Source organism: Wyeomyia smithii, chromosome 3 (assembly GCF_029784165.1).
Source record: "Wyeomyia smithii strain HCP4-BCI-WySm-NY-G18 chromosome 3, ASM2978416v1, whole genome shotgun sequence".
Classification (NCBI taxonomy): domain Eukaryota; kingdom Metazoa; phylum Arthropoda; class Insecta; order Diptera; family Culicidae; genus Wyeomyia; species Wyeomyia smithii.
Window position 1 is genome coordinate 101,336,987 of NC_073696.1, and position 11,243 is coordinate 101,348,229.

The window sequence follows — 11,243 nt, forward strand, 5'->3', positions numbered from 1 at the left end:
TGGCATCGTTCACTCGCGAAAAGAAATCGAAATCAACAAAAATTACATCAGCACAGCGCAGAGATTAAGTAATGTGTTTTGTCGGCAGATATTCGCCAACTTACATCTCGCTCTAGTATCACAACCGTAGCTACAGCGGCGTACAAAACAATAAGACTAACACAAATGGTTGTCAACAAGTAAGGAGCTCATAATAATATATTATTATATTTGTGTAAGCACGTTTCGAAGTACTGCCACGATAAAAAACATCGTTGGTCTAATGAAATTCGGCCGATTTCACCTAGTGATTTCTGGTGAGTTGAATTTGAGCCCTTAGGCGTCCAAAACCTGTCACACATCAACAAATCAAAATAATAAATTTGAAACCCCCGTCGTAAGCCATGGCGTTTTATATACTGTATAGCATTGCTGAATCAATGACTATAGAAGAGTTCAAGTAGTGATAAGAAACGAAGGCCATCAAACATGAACGGGTGAAAACTTGAAATAAGTTTTGCTTGCAATAGAATTGTGTTTCGTAAAATTTCAATACCTTATCAAACATATTAAAATTTTAATAAATTTTGAATTAAAAAACCGCATTATTTTTAGACGAAATCTTTTTAAAATTTTAAGACAAAAATAGTTGTAATTTTTTTTTTGACCATCACTGTACAACCCCAAATTTTTATGCTGGTGTTGGGGGTATTTTATTACGAAGTTTTTCAGCAGAGCAATTCAGATCAATAGTTCAATGTTTGCAAAATATTGTTTTATTCTACTTTCTGTGATAGACCTCGAAGCAAACTAGCCATTTTCATCCGAGTATTTTTTGTTATTACAAGAGAAGTTTTCGCACAACCACTCTGCCCCAGATGAATTATGTAGTAGTGCTGGCCTGATCCATAAAATCCAAACCATCGGAGGTGACTGCGAAAAGGAAAACACAAATATAGGTACCTATGGCGAAAAAAAAAGAAAATTGCACGTGAGGTCACTGAACTTTGCGAATGATCCGTCTAATTCATGCTGTTGGAAGGTCGAATTCACAATTTCTCACAGCTGCTCCCTTATGTGAGACGTATAGTAGAAAAAGTCAATTAGGTATAAGGTACAGCGGGTTTCTTTTATATTCGTTATTGTTTCCGTACTTCCACGTGTTGTTTCGATTGATGCAAAGTTCCAGATCTCATCTTGAATGTAGAGATGTATGATGTTAAACACATGTTTTACATGTATTTTTAATTATTTTTGTTGTAATTGAATTAAAACTGTTGTAACAGTGTTATTGAAGGTTTCACAAACTAACAAATTTTAGATTAATATAATGATTGAAATCATTATATATCTTCTCCCATTTTCTCACTCGGAATGTGTTTAACCCTTTTTTTCAGCCCACAATATAAGTATCGGTTATAAAATGTTGTATCTTGAAAAATAAATATAACATTTGAATATTCCTTTTTTATGCAAAATTTGAAAAAGATTCGTTGGAAAATCTCAAAAACTAGACTTCGGATAGAGAAATTAGATGAATTTTGGAGTCAGCGAGATAATCAAATTGGAACTGTCGTTTGATGTTTTGAATCTGGTACGTACGATATTTACCGAAACATTTCAGTGTATTGTTTTTTCTGCAAGTTGGACGCGATGTAACATTTGCCAAATTAAAAAGCATTACAGACGACGTGCGGGGATCGTGAAAAGTGTCAATTCATGGTTCCTCAAACATTAGCAGATAAACAAAAACTCAGTGTATCGAATGCTTACGTATATTTACGTCATTTTGGCAGAGCAATCCGCGTACTGCCAGAACGGTATTTATCTGTTTGAACTTGCTCATCCGAACAAGTGAACTTGCTGTTAGCCAAATAGTTAACAAAAAAACTGCGAATATCCACATCCACAAGTATATAAACATGCGATAATCTAGCGCACCGCTGATCATCGAGGCAACAACTAATACAATAGAGCAAAAAAATCAGGTGATGTCTTTCGAGTACACAACTACTTTCAAAACGGCGAGTTCCCTGACAGCCGCTCCTGTCCAGCTGCCCTCGTTCGGTGGCTGGCTGGGCAAACGAAAACAGAAGAAATGAATGAAGCATTCGCGAGACGCTCCGTGCAAAATAAAACTGGCAGACTACCATCCAACGGATAACCCTCCAATCATGATGGTGACGGCCGCGTACGGTGGTTCACTGTACCCCAGTTTGTATTTTGCAATACATATTTTCACTGAATCATCCTGCGCCAACAGAGGCGTGCGGTAGATGAACCTATTGTAGGCTTTGGCATTCAGCGAGACAAATCGGTTGACCGTTACGCGTTGGAGAAGGAATCTTCTTGTAACAGCCCTTTAATGAGGAAAAAATATCAGAAAATTAGGATTTTTCATCACAACACCCATTCCAAAACAAACCGCAAATTTAGCCGATCTGCTGGTATCTTGCACATCTACTCAATGGCGAACTGTGTTCTTTTTTATGTTTGAATTAATTTGTGAGATTCGTTGAAACATGAACGATATAATTGTTGCACTGGAAGACTCTTGTGTATATGTATGTTTGCGCGCTAGTAACATGTATTGAAACGACAGGGAATCTGGAGGCTAATAAATCTGGAATCGTTTGAAGAAACATGCATGCAACACGTGTTCTACCCGAAGAGTAATGCGTTGCGTTTCCAAGCCCAGCATACACACCTTTCACTAATACCATATGGTAAGGTATAAATAAGGTAGACTTAAATTTGCAACGTTGCGTGACAAATTATCTTCATATATACACTCGAACAAAACTTTTAAAGCGGGGATTTTATATTGTTTTGCAGCTGTGACCTAGCGGGTTGTCAAGTGCAGTGAATTAGATACTCAAAACAATCTCCAGTGTATGCAGCAATGTTCTGAACTGAATCGAATGAGTATAGTTCCGAAAGAAATCAAACCACGATTAGGAACCAATAGAAAACGACACCACAGGCCTTGAAACTGGTAGGCTGATAAAAACAAATCATCTTCTCTCGTTTGCTTTCAATAAAGACAAGTCCGCCGATTAGAACACCGACAGGAAACATCACGCCACGCGACCCGACCGGGGGAGACAGAGGCGAGGAAAGACTCCTGGCATTCGAGGAACAAACCGCGTTTGCTTACAGGTTGATAAGTGCTGTTCAGAGAAGCGCAAGTGCGAGTGGTGCACAAATATCAGCTGTTTCCATGCGAAAAGCAAATTTGTAAATCATAAAAAAACACACTTTGTATGTAGATAGATAAGTGATTGTATTCCATAATTTCGATTAGCCAGCAAGTCGATGGTAGGAAATTTTTAATAAAAACTCGAAAGCATAGATATAATTTATCATGCAATAGAAATGTAAAACTATTTACTCATGGATCAAACGAAAGAAAACGGATAGCGAAACATGAATGCGTTATTCGCTGGCTGAACCACGAACATCAATCGAATCATTCTGATATCTATGTTTTAACAGCTATAATGCAGCGACAGCAAAATCAAGTTTTAAAGCGTGGAGAATATAACAACGGATGCTTGGCTCTATCGTTTTATGATCACATGAAACGTTTTATTTAAGGATTTGGACTCCAATAAGCGTGCCAAAATGTAACTGATTTTCATTTTTCTACACCAATTTATTCGTGTATGATTCGTGTATGATTAGATAAGATTTGTATGATGCTAATGAAAGGATATTATATGTGACACATTTCGACAGAATATCTTCATTCCAGCAGACCAAATAATGTTCTGAAAACTTGTTAGAAATATGTTTCTCCTCAATCATTTGATTTACTGTTAGAATTTACCTTAAAATGTCATACAAAATGTTATTTTTTTCGCGTGCGTAAAGCAAGCAAATTGCAAAAAATTCACCGTGTTTGTAATTGCAACCAAAATCGACCCAGAGAAATCGAAGGATGTCAATTTTCACTTCGTCCCCATTTAAAACTCGTAAATTATTCTTCAAATGCATGTTGTGACATTCCTGTGTGTTCCGCAACCGAGTTTGCACGACTGTTTCCTGCTAACTTAAATTTTTGCTTTTTCATTTGCTTCAATTTTCACTCGCTTGGAACTGAAACTATGTTAAAGAGAAAATTTATTCAAACTACAGTTATTCAGATTAAAATGCAATAAAAAAATTAACTGAAAGTTTTAATGTGTGCTAAAAAAAGTTATAATTGGTGGTGAACATAGTTTCATTCTAGTCCACATTCATTAGGTACTCATATTCACTCAATTTATTGCTCACTGCGTTTCAAAAGACTATAACTTTTTCTTTTCTCAATTTCCAAACTTCAAACAAAATATCAAACTGAACACTCAATTTTGCACTTATGTATAAAACACAAAAAAAAATATTCATTTAGCTTACCGTTCAATTAGTACACAACTGCCAAAGGAAGATCGATTTAAGCTAAGCGGTCTTAAACTTTTTCCACTGGATCACACCTTCTCAGCAGCACGTTCTGAACTGAACTAAGCGCAAGATAGAACAGACAGCAAGTAGTGGCTAGGTTGCAGTTCGCAATCGCCAAAAGGATTTTCACTCCTCTCTCTCGTGCACCTCAAAACACCGCGCGATCTTTCACTGCTTACGATCACACCAACCGTTCAGATAGTGTGTGCGATCTATGAAAAACACAAGTTTTTCCACAACTTGTACCGCAATCAGGTTGATTGTGATTTATTGATTACTTCCACTATTTTCCTGTCGTTTTCCCCCCGGTAGGATAAATTACCGCACTATTCACACTTGGGCCAGCCTCACGGTGGCGGATGGAGAATTATCCTTCCAAAACACAAGGCGAGACACAACTTCCGTTGAAAGAAAACGCTGCAAACACGTTGAAGCTCGGCTTCAAACTGAACTGCTGTGATTGAACTAACTCGTACTTATTTACTTCTGCTCGCGCAATCGAGGCGAAAATATCGCTCCTGTAGATTTTCTCGCGCGAGTGCTAATTTCCTCTCATGCACTCACACAACGCTGACGTGCAAATTCGCTCTGTTGCGTGATAGATGGATGCTGAGGATGCAATGCGTTTCGCTCACCAGTCAGGCGGCGCGTGTATTTTCCGTTGGCTTTCAACGAAAATTCTAATATGTATTGCTGAAAATAGAAAAGCAAAAAAAAAGAATTTAATATCTATATTTGACGTTGACGAACTTTTGCTTAATTCATCGGTGGATCAATCGATCGAATCAGATTTGTTCGTTTACAACTGTGAGTAAACTTTCAATCTGAAACAATCTGTGAACTTTACTTAAAAAGACAAAAAAATAGTGTAACATAGTACATAGCACGACAGATTATCAAGCTTCATCTTATTTACTGTCAAAATTTTCATCAAACATTTAAAACACTATTAAATGAAACTTAAAAATCTATGTATTATGAATTGTATCAAAACGTCCAGAGAAAGTTATGAAATGGTGTGAAATCGAAACATAGTTTTTGCTGTTGTAGGCCAAGTATTACACTATCCTATAGTGCTAGGATTTTTAACCAAAATATAAACGTGATCCGGTAAACGAATATTTTTCGAAGAATCGGATATCCGGATCCGTTTGCATTTTGTCTTGAAAAGCTCGTTCAAATAACGAATTTGATTTTATGACGACAGATCATTGAGATCCTATGCCGAAACCAAAATATGCCTCCACAAAACTTGGTCTCGGGCTGCTCCAGTCTCCAGTCTCCCCTTACACCCGCTGTTCCGGCATCCCCGTCGACAACACACATTCAGCGCGTGCGAGATCTGTCTCGAAGTCGTCAGCCTCCATCCGGTTCTCTGCTAATCATAATCTTTGCCGGTCGCTTATCCGCCATCCGTGATACGTGACCAGCCCACTGTAACTTGCCGTGTTTCACCGGCTGCGCCACACCCCATTTTCTAGTTTTCCACCAAGTATTGATCGCAGGATACGACGCTCGTAGACCCCAAGCGTTCATCGATCGGCCTCCTTTCGCGTCCACGATTCATTGTCGTAGAGCGCCACAGGGAGGATCAGAGTCCTATAACGCGCAAATTTCGCAGGCTCTGTAGGCTACGGGACCTAAGCTGGCTGCGCAATCCGTAATAAGCCCTGTGCACACCTGCCCTTCGTTTTGCACCTTCTAAAGCTATGTTGAACAGCAAGTTCAAGAGTCCGTGAATTTGCTTCAGACCATCTAACGTCACAAAGGCTTCCGGAAATTTCGTCCGCTGTCCTGACGCTTTATATGAACCGACAAGCGTCGCACGTAACAGTTTAAATCATATTGTTGGGAAGCATAATTTGCTTATTGCGTTTCACTGTATCGTACGCCGCTCTAAAGTCTATAAACAGATGATGTGTCTGCAAGTTGTGTTCTCGAAACTTGTCAAAAATCTGCCTCAAAGTGAATATCTGGTCCGTTGTAGATCTTCCCACTGGAAAACCCTATTGGTTGGAAAAGGTTGGAAAAGGTCAGATTCATAGGAAGTACTTTTTCAAATTTTTTGTTTGTCATTTTTCCATGATCAGATAAGCATCATTATTTATTTATTTGGCATTTCGTCATAATGACATGGCCTGATCTACAAAATTTCTCCAATTCACTCGGTTATTAGCTGCCGCTCTCTAATCCCTGGGACACGGTGTACTCTATGTCAGATCTAGCTCCACCTGGTCTACCCATCTTTCTCGCTACGCCCCTGGTCGTCTTCTTCCTACCAGATTCGAGGCAAACACCATCTTCGCAGGGTAGTTGTCCGGCATTATTGCAGCATGCCCTGCCCAGCGTATCCGTCCAGATTCAGCCACCCTCTAAATACTGGGTTCACCGTAGAGTTACGGGAGGTCATGGTTCATTCTTCGCCTCCATATTCCCTTCTCCTGCACGCCGCCAAAGATCGTCTTTAGTACTCGTCGTTCGAAAACTCCGAGCACTCGCAGGTCCTCCTCGAGTATTGTCCACGTTTCATGCCCGTAGAGAACAACCGGTCTTATGAGCATTTTGTGGAGATTACACTTCATACGGGGGCTCAGTCCGTTCAACCGCAGATAAGCATCAATGTTTTACTAATCTTTTGTAGTTTAAAAAAAATTGTAAAAGTGACTTTAATGTTTTCTTTATTTAAAAAAACCTAAATTAATCCACCTAGCGGTCAGACCCAGCCTATCTCATTCAATTTTTTATTTGTAAAAATAGATTTACATGAACGCTTCAATCCAATAAATGTATATTCACTCTTTAGGTTCTAAAATATTGATGTTGTAATCTATACATATAAAATGCAGACCGGTCTGTCTGACTGTATGATCCATATAGGCTCGAAAACTACCGAACAGATCGACGTGTAAATTTTTATATAGGGGTTTTTGATGCCGAAAAAATTTCCTGGATGCCGAAAAAAATTCCTCTTCTGGAAGGGAGGGCTCTCAAACAAATGAAACATAAATTTCTGCACAACTCAAGAACAAACCAAGCAAATGGAACCGAATTTGGCATGTAGATGTTTGAAGGGGTAACTAACTAACTTTGGCCCTTTGGAGCACTTTTATATCTTTAGTTTTTTTCAGTGATTTCTATACCTTTCAAGGAGAAAGGCAAAACGTGTATTTTCATAAAAAAAATTCAATTTCCCAAACCTGGTTTTGAAAATGATTTTATATTATTATAAACATCATATTGCATTTTTGGAATTTGGTTTTTACCAAACAAATAATATTGGAATAATTGTGCAACACTAATAAAATAGTAAAAATGTGTCCCGTCGGGATGCGGTATATATTTCCAAATCTGTATCATATTTCCAATTGCTTATTTTTCGCTTTCCCTGCTGCCCACATTGTCTGCTCAATGAATGTGTCTTACATTTCTATATCCAGGACTTCAAAAGTGCTGATGTTAAGTTACAACGAAAACAGATTTAAACAACGATTTCATAGAACGTTCTATCAAAAGAAAGCCTCATTCCCACTGTCGAGGATAGCATAGAGATGCGATCAGCAACATAATCAATATTAAATTGAACAACAAATGACAAAATTTTGAGGACAAATTTAATACTTAATTGAAGATTTGCGGGTACCAGTAGCGGTATCGATGCGAGCAGTGTCAGCGGTAGGTGCAGCGGCACAGTACTGGTGAAAATAGCCTTTCACTTTGTCAAAAGAGTGCCTCATTGAGATTTGGTAATATTATTTCAATCAAATGTTTACAAGATATTAAATTAATTTGGTTTCTCCCATCCTATTAAACAGATGCTTCGATGCTTTCGTTATACGCAAATTAACCTTTGTTTTAACTGTTGAGGTAGCACAGAGGTGCATATCCGATTTCAAATTGAACAACAAACTATCCTTTTTAGGACAAACAAATGAATTGAAGATTTAATTTTTTTTGCTCTAGAATCAAAAGTGACATGTTTTTTTAACCTGTTGGAAAGTGTTTCGGTTTAATGCATATTAAAATTCGGTAGCACTGCTCAACTCTTCTTTTTTACCAAATTAAAAAAAAAATATTCGATACAAGTAATATAACAAACAATCTTATGTAGTTCTACGTCAACCTTGCCATCGTGGCTTTGCATACGACCCTTCTGTTAATTTTACAAAGCAGCATCCGTTCCCTACAACTCTTACTCAGACAGTTTTTTCTGTTTAACTAAATGTTTCTGAGCTACAATGCGTTGAACAAAGCCTGTACCAAAATACATACGCACTTTTAGAAAATTACACCCGAGTCTAACAAATTTTCCACTGACAAAAATTCTCAGTTGGTTAAGTTAAATACGTGTGCAAAGATCCACTCAAATTAAAAATGGTCAATGAGTATTTTCATTTGAGTGGTTTTGCTCTTTAGGTTTGGCGATTGTTGTTTTAGAAGTGACAAATTTTCTTAAAAGTGTATCAAAAAGTTTGAAATGCGAGATTTTGTTTTTTATCAGTTGTTACAACTACAAAAAGCAACGTAACTTGTATTAATAATTAATGTAATTTATACTCATTTGGGAGCGTAGCGCGTAAGTAATCTTCACGTTATTTCTACAACACACCGCCTGATTTAGCCTTACATGGCTTGACCACAGAAGTGATCATGAAAAAAAAATTAACGGCAAACAGCTGACAAAGTAGCCGCGCTGATAACAACACTAGTAGAATGACTACGAAAAGGTTGAGAATGGTGTGGCAAGATCGTGTCTAGCGTACTTCACAGTTCTTATGTTCAGCTCTGATCTGGTGTTCTCGCAAATCAAATATTGCTGTTTCACATCAGGAATAGTGCACGCAAACGAGCGGTGACAGCAAAGCATATGCAAGTTTTCATCTTTTCGTTTTATATTAGTTGACACCCTTATGTAAATATTAGGTTTTGAGTTTTTTTTTTCATTCGCTACAATCGCACTTATGTGATAATAACGTATAACAAAGAGTGCAGTTTTCAATTTGATACCTTCTGGAGTACAGTAGGATGACGAACTGCACAAATAAACTGCACCATTGCTAATATGTCCGACCATTTTGTATCTTGTAATTGTCAAAAAATTAAAAAATGTAAAATTTCGTACACAGTTTATAAACATACAACACTGCTGCAACTTCCGAACGACACATCCTTTCTGATCGACAGCGGTGACTTATGGCTCAAACATCGTATCTCGCTCGAGATTAGAACGAGAAGCGGTATAATGACCTTGAGAAAATAATACGGGAAACGACACGCAGTATTAGGTTTCACCAGGTCGGGATATTGCTACTATTTTTCTGACCATTTCAATCTACCGAACGCACACATATTTACGTTTGTCTACGACGGCCGAATGCAGGTGCCTCCCAGAGTGGGTGGCAGTGGGAGTTCACCATACCCCACAAACGTCTATGCAGTATCCAGATTTCGCATAGTTCACTGGTTGCCAACTATATATACACCAAGTACTAGATCGAAAAAAGTATTTCCCTTGACAATATCGATTTATTCAAGTTTTACAACCATAGTACCTACCTACTGGTTGAAAGCAGGATTTTTTTGAAAAGCAAAAATCAATTTCAGTACCTGCTAGGTCCACTGTAACAGGAAGTATTCTTCCGTTGCATTTACACAAGTATATCACTAAAATACCGATTGACGAACCTTATCGGAACGAAAATTACACTTGGGCTAGTCGAAAATTAGTCACTGAAAAAACACGCAACCACACCGGGATCTTCTGTCTGCTGGACAATCAGAATGCTATTGGAACGGTTTTGGGAAAATACTAAAAAGCGCGTCTCCTCAAGTAGAGAATATGTGGTCAAATGGGCAATTAATAGAATGGATGCCGCATTTCTAGCGAAGTCTAACTGAACCCCCCTCATTGAGAGAATCGGATATCGTACGATATACGATTGCGAGAACGAGAGTAATTTTATGATTTCAGCAACTGATCGATCCACCCCACAGAGTGCTCTGGAATGAGTTTGATTCGAGATTTAGACAAAGATATTATTAAACTATGCAAACTAACCTAGTTAAGTCAATATGTTTTAATACTATACAAAAAAAAAACATGTTCAAATTTTGCTTGCTTTCTTTATCTTTGAGGTTAACGTATCCGAAAGCGTGCAGTGCAGGTTAGCGGATCCAATATCCAGAGAGAAGAGGGCAAACCTTGCGAAAAAGACATGCGCGTGAGAGAGGACAGGAAAAGCACGAGCGGTATATAAAGATCATACGATATTTTGCTGGTTAGATCCGCGACAAACTCGTTGATGGTGTCGCTTAGAGACGTTTGGAAATACTTTCAAATACAGCTGTTAAATGGTGATACAAATTACAAATATGTAATTAACGTATTAAATTTTGATTCTAAAGCGGCGTTAATTTATAAATTTGTTAAAATAATTTAGATTTTTAATTTGGTGACAATCTTTCGTCCTAGGCAACAATAATAGCGGTTAGGATGCGCAGGAGCTCAATTGTTGAATTGTTTCGAGTGAACAACGTTTAACCCCGGAAGAATAATCTCACAATACCTGTAACAATCTGAAGGGTTAAATTGCAACCCCAAGCCCTTCACACACATGATACGCATTCCGATCGTTATTTGTGCGACGTGATACGAGCACACCCTAATAGGTTTTTTTATTCACTATAGTGAATCATTTGAATGTGACTGTGGGACGCAATGTCAGACCACCGGCTGGATATCCAATGAGAAGCTGGAACTTTATGTAAAAAAGACGCGTGGAAACCGTACTGCAAAAGTTTTTATCAGCTGCGATGCAGAGAAA

The 11,243-nt window shown here is 38.1% G+C and overlaps 1 protein-coding gene across 2 annotated transcripts in view; it reads right to left on the reverse strand.

The window, feature by feature from the left end:
• The window catches only part of LOC129733188 (fatty acid synthase), a 29,679-nt gene extending 19,396 nt beyond the window's left edge, over positions 1–10,283 (reverse strand). Inside the window, exons 1-2 of one of the 2 annotated variants that reach the window (XM_055694823.1) lie at positions 10,027–10,283; positions 4,378–5,115 (exon numbers count right to left, since the gene is read on the reverse strand). The gene's annotated coding sequence lies outside the window, so the exon portion shown is untranslated. Of the gene's footprint in view, positions 1–4,377; positions 5,116–9,975 lie in introns of both variants that reach the window. The other variant, XM_055694822.1, reaches the window with a different exon arrangement.
• Positions 10,284–11,243: the final 960 nt, after the last annotated feature.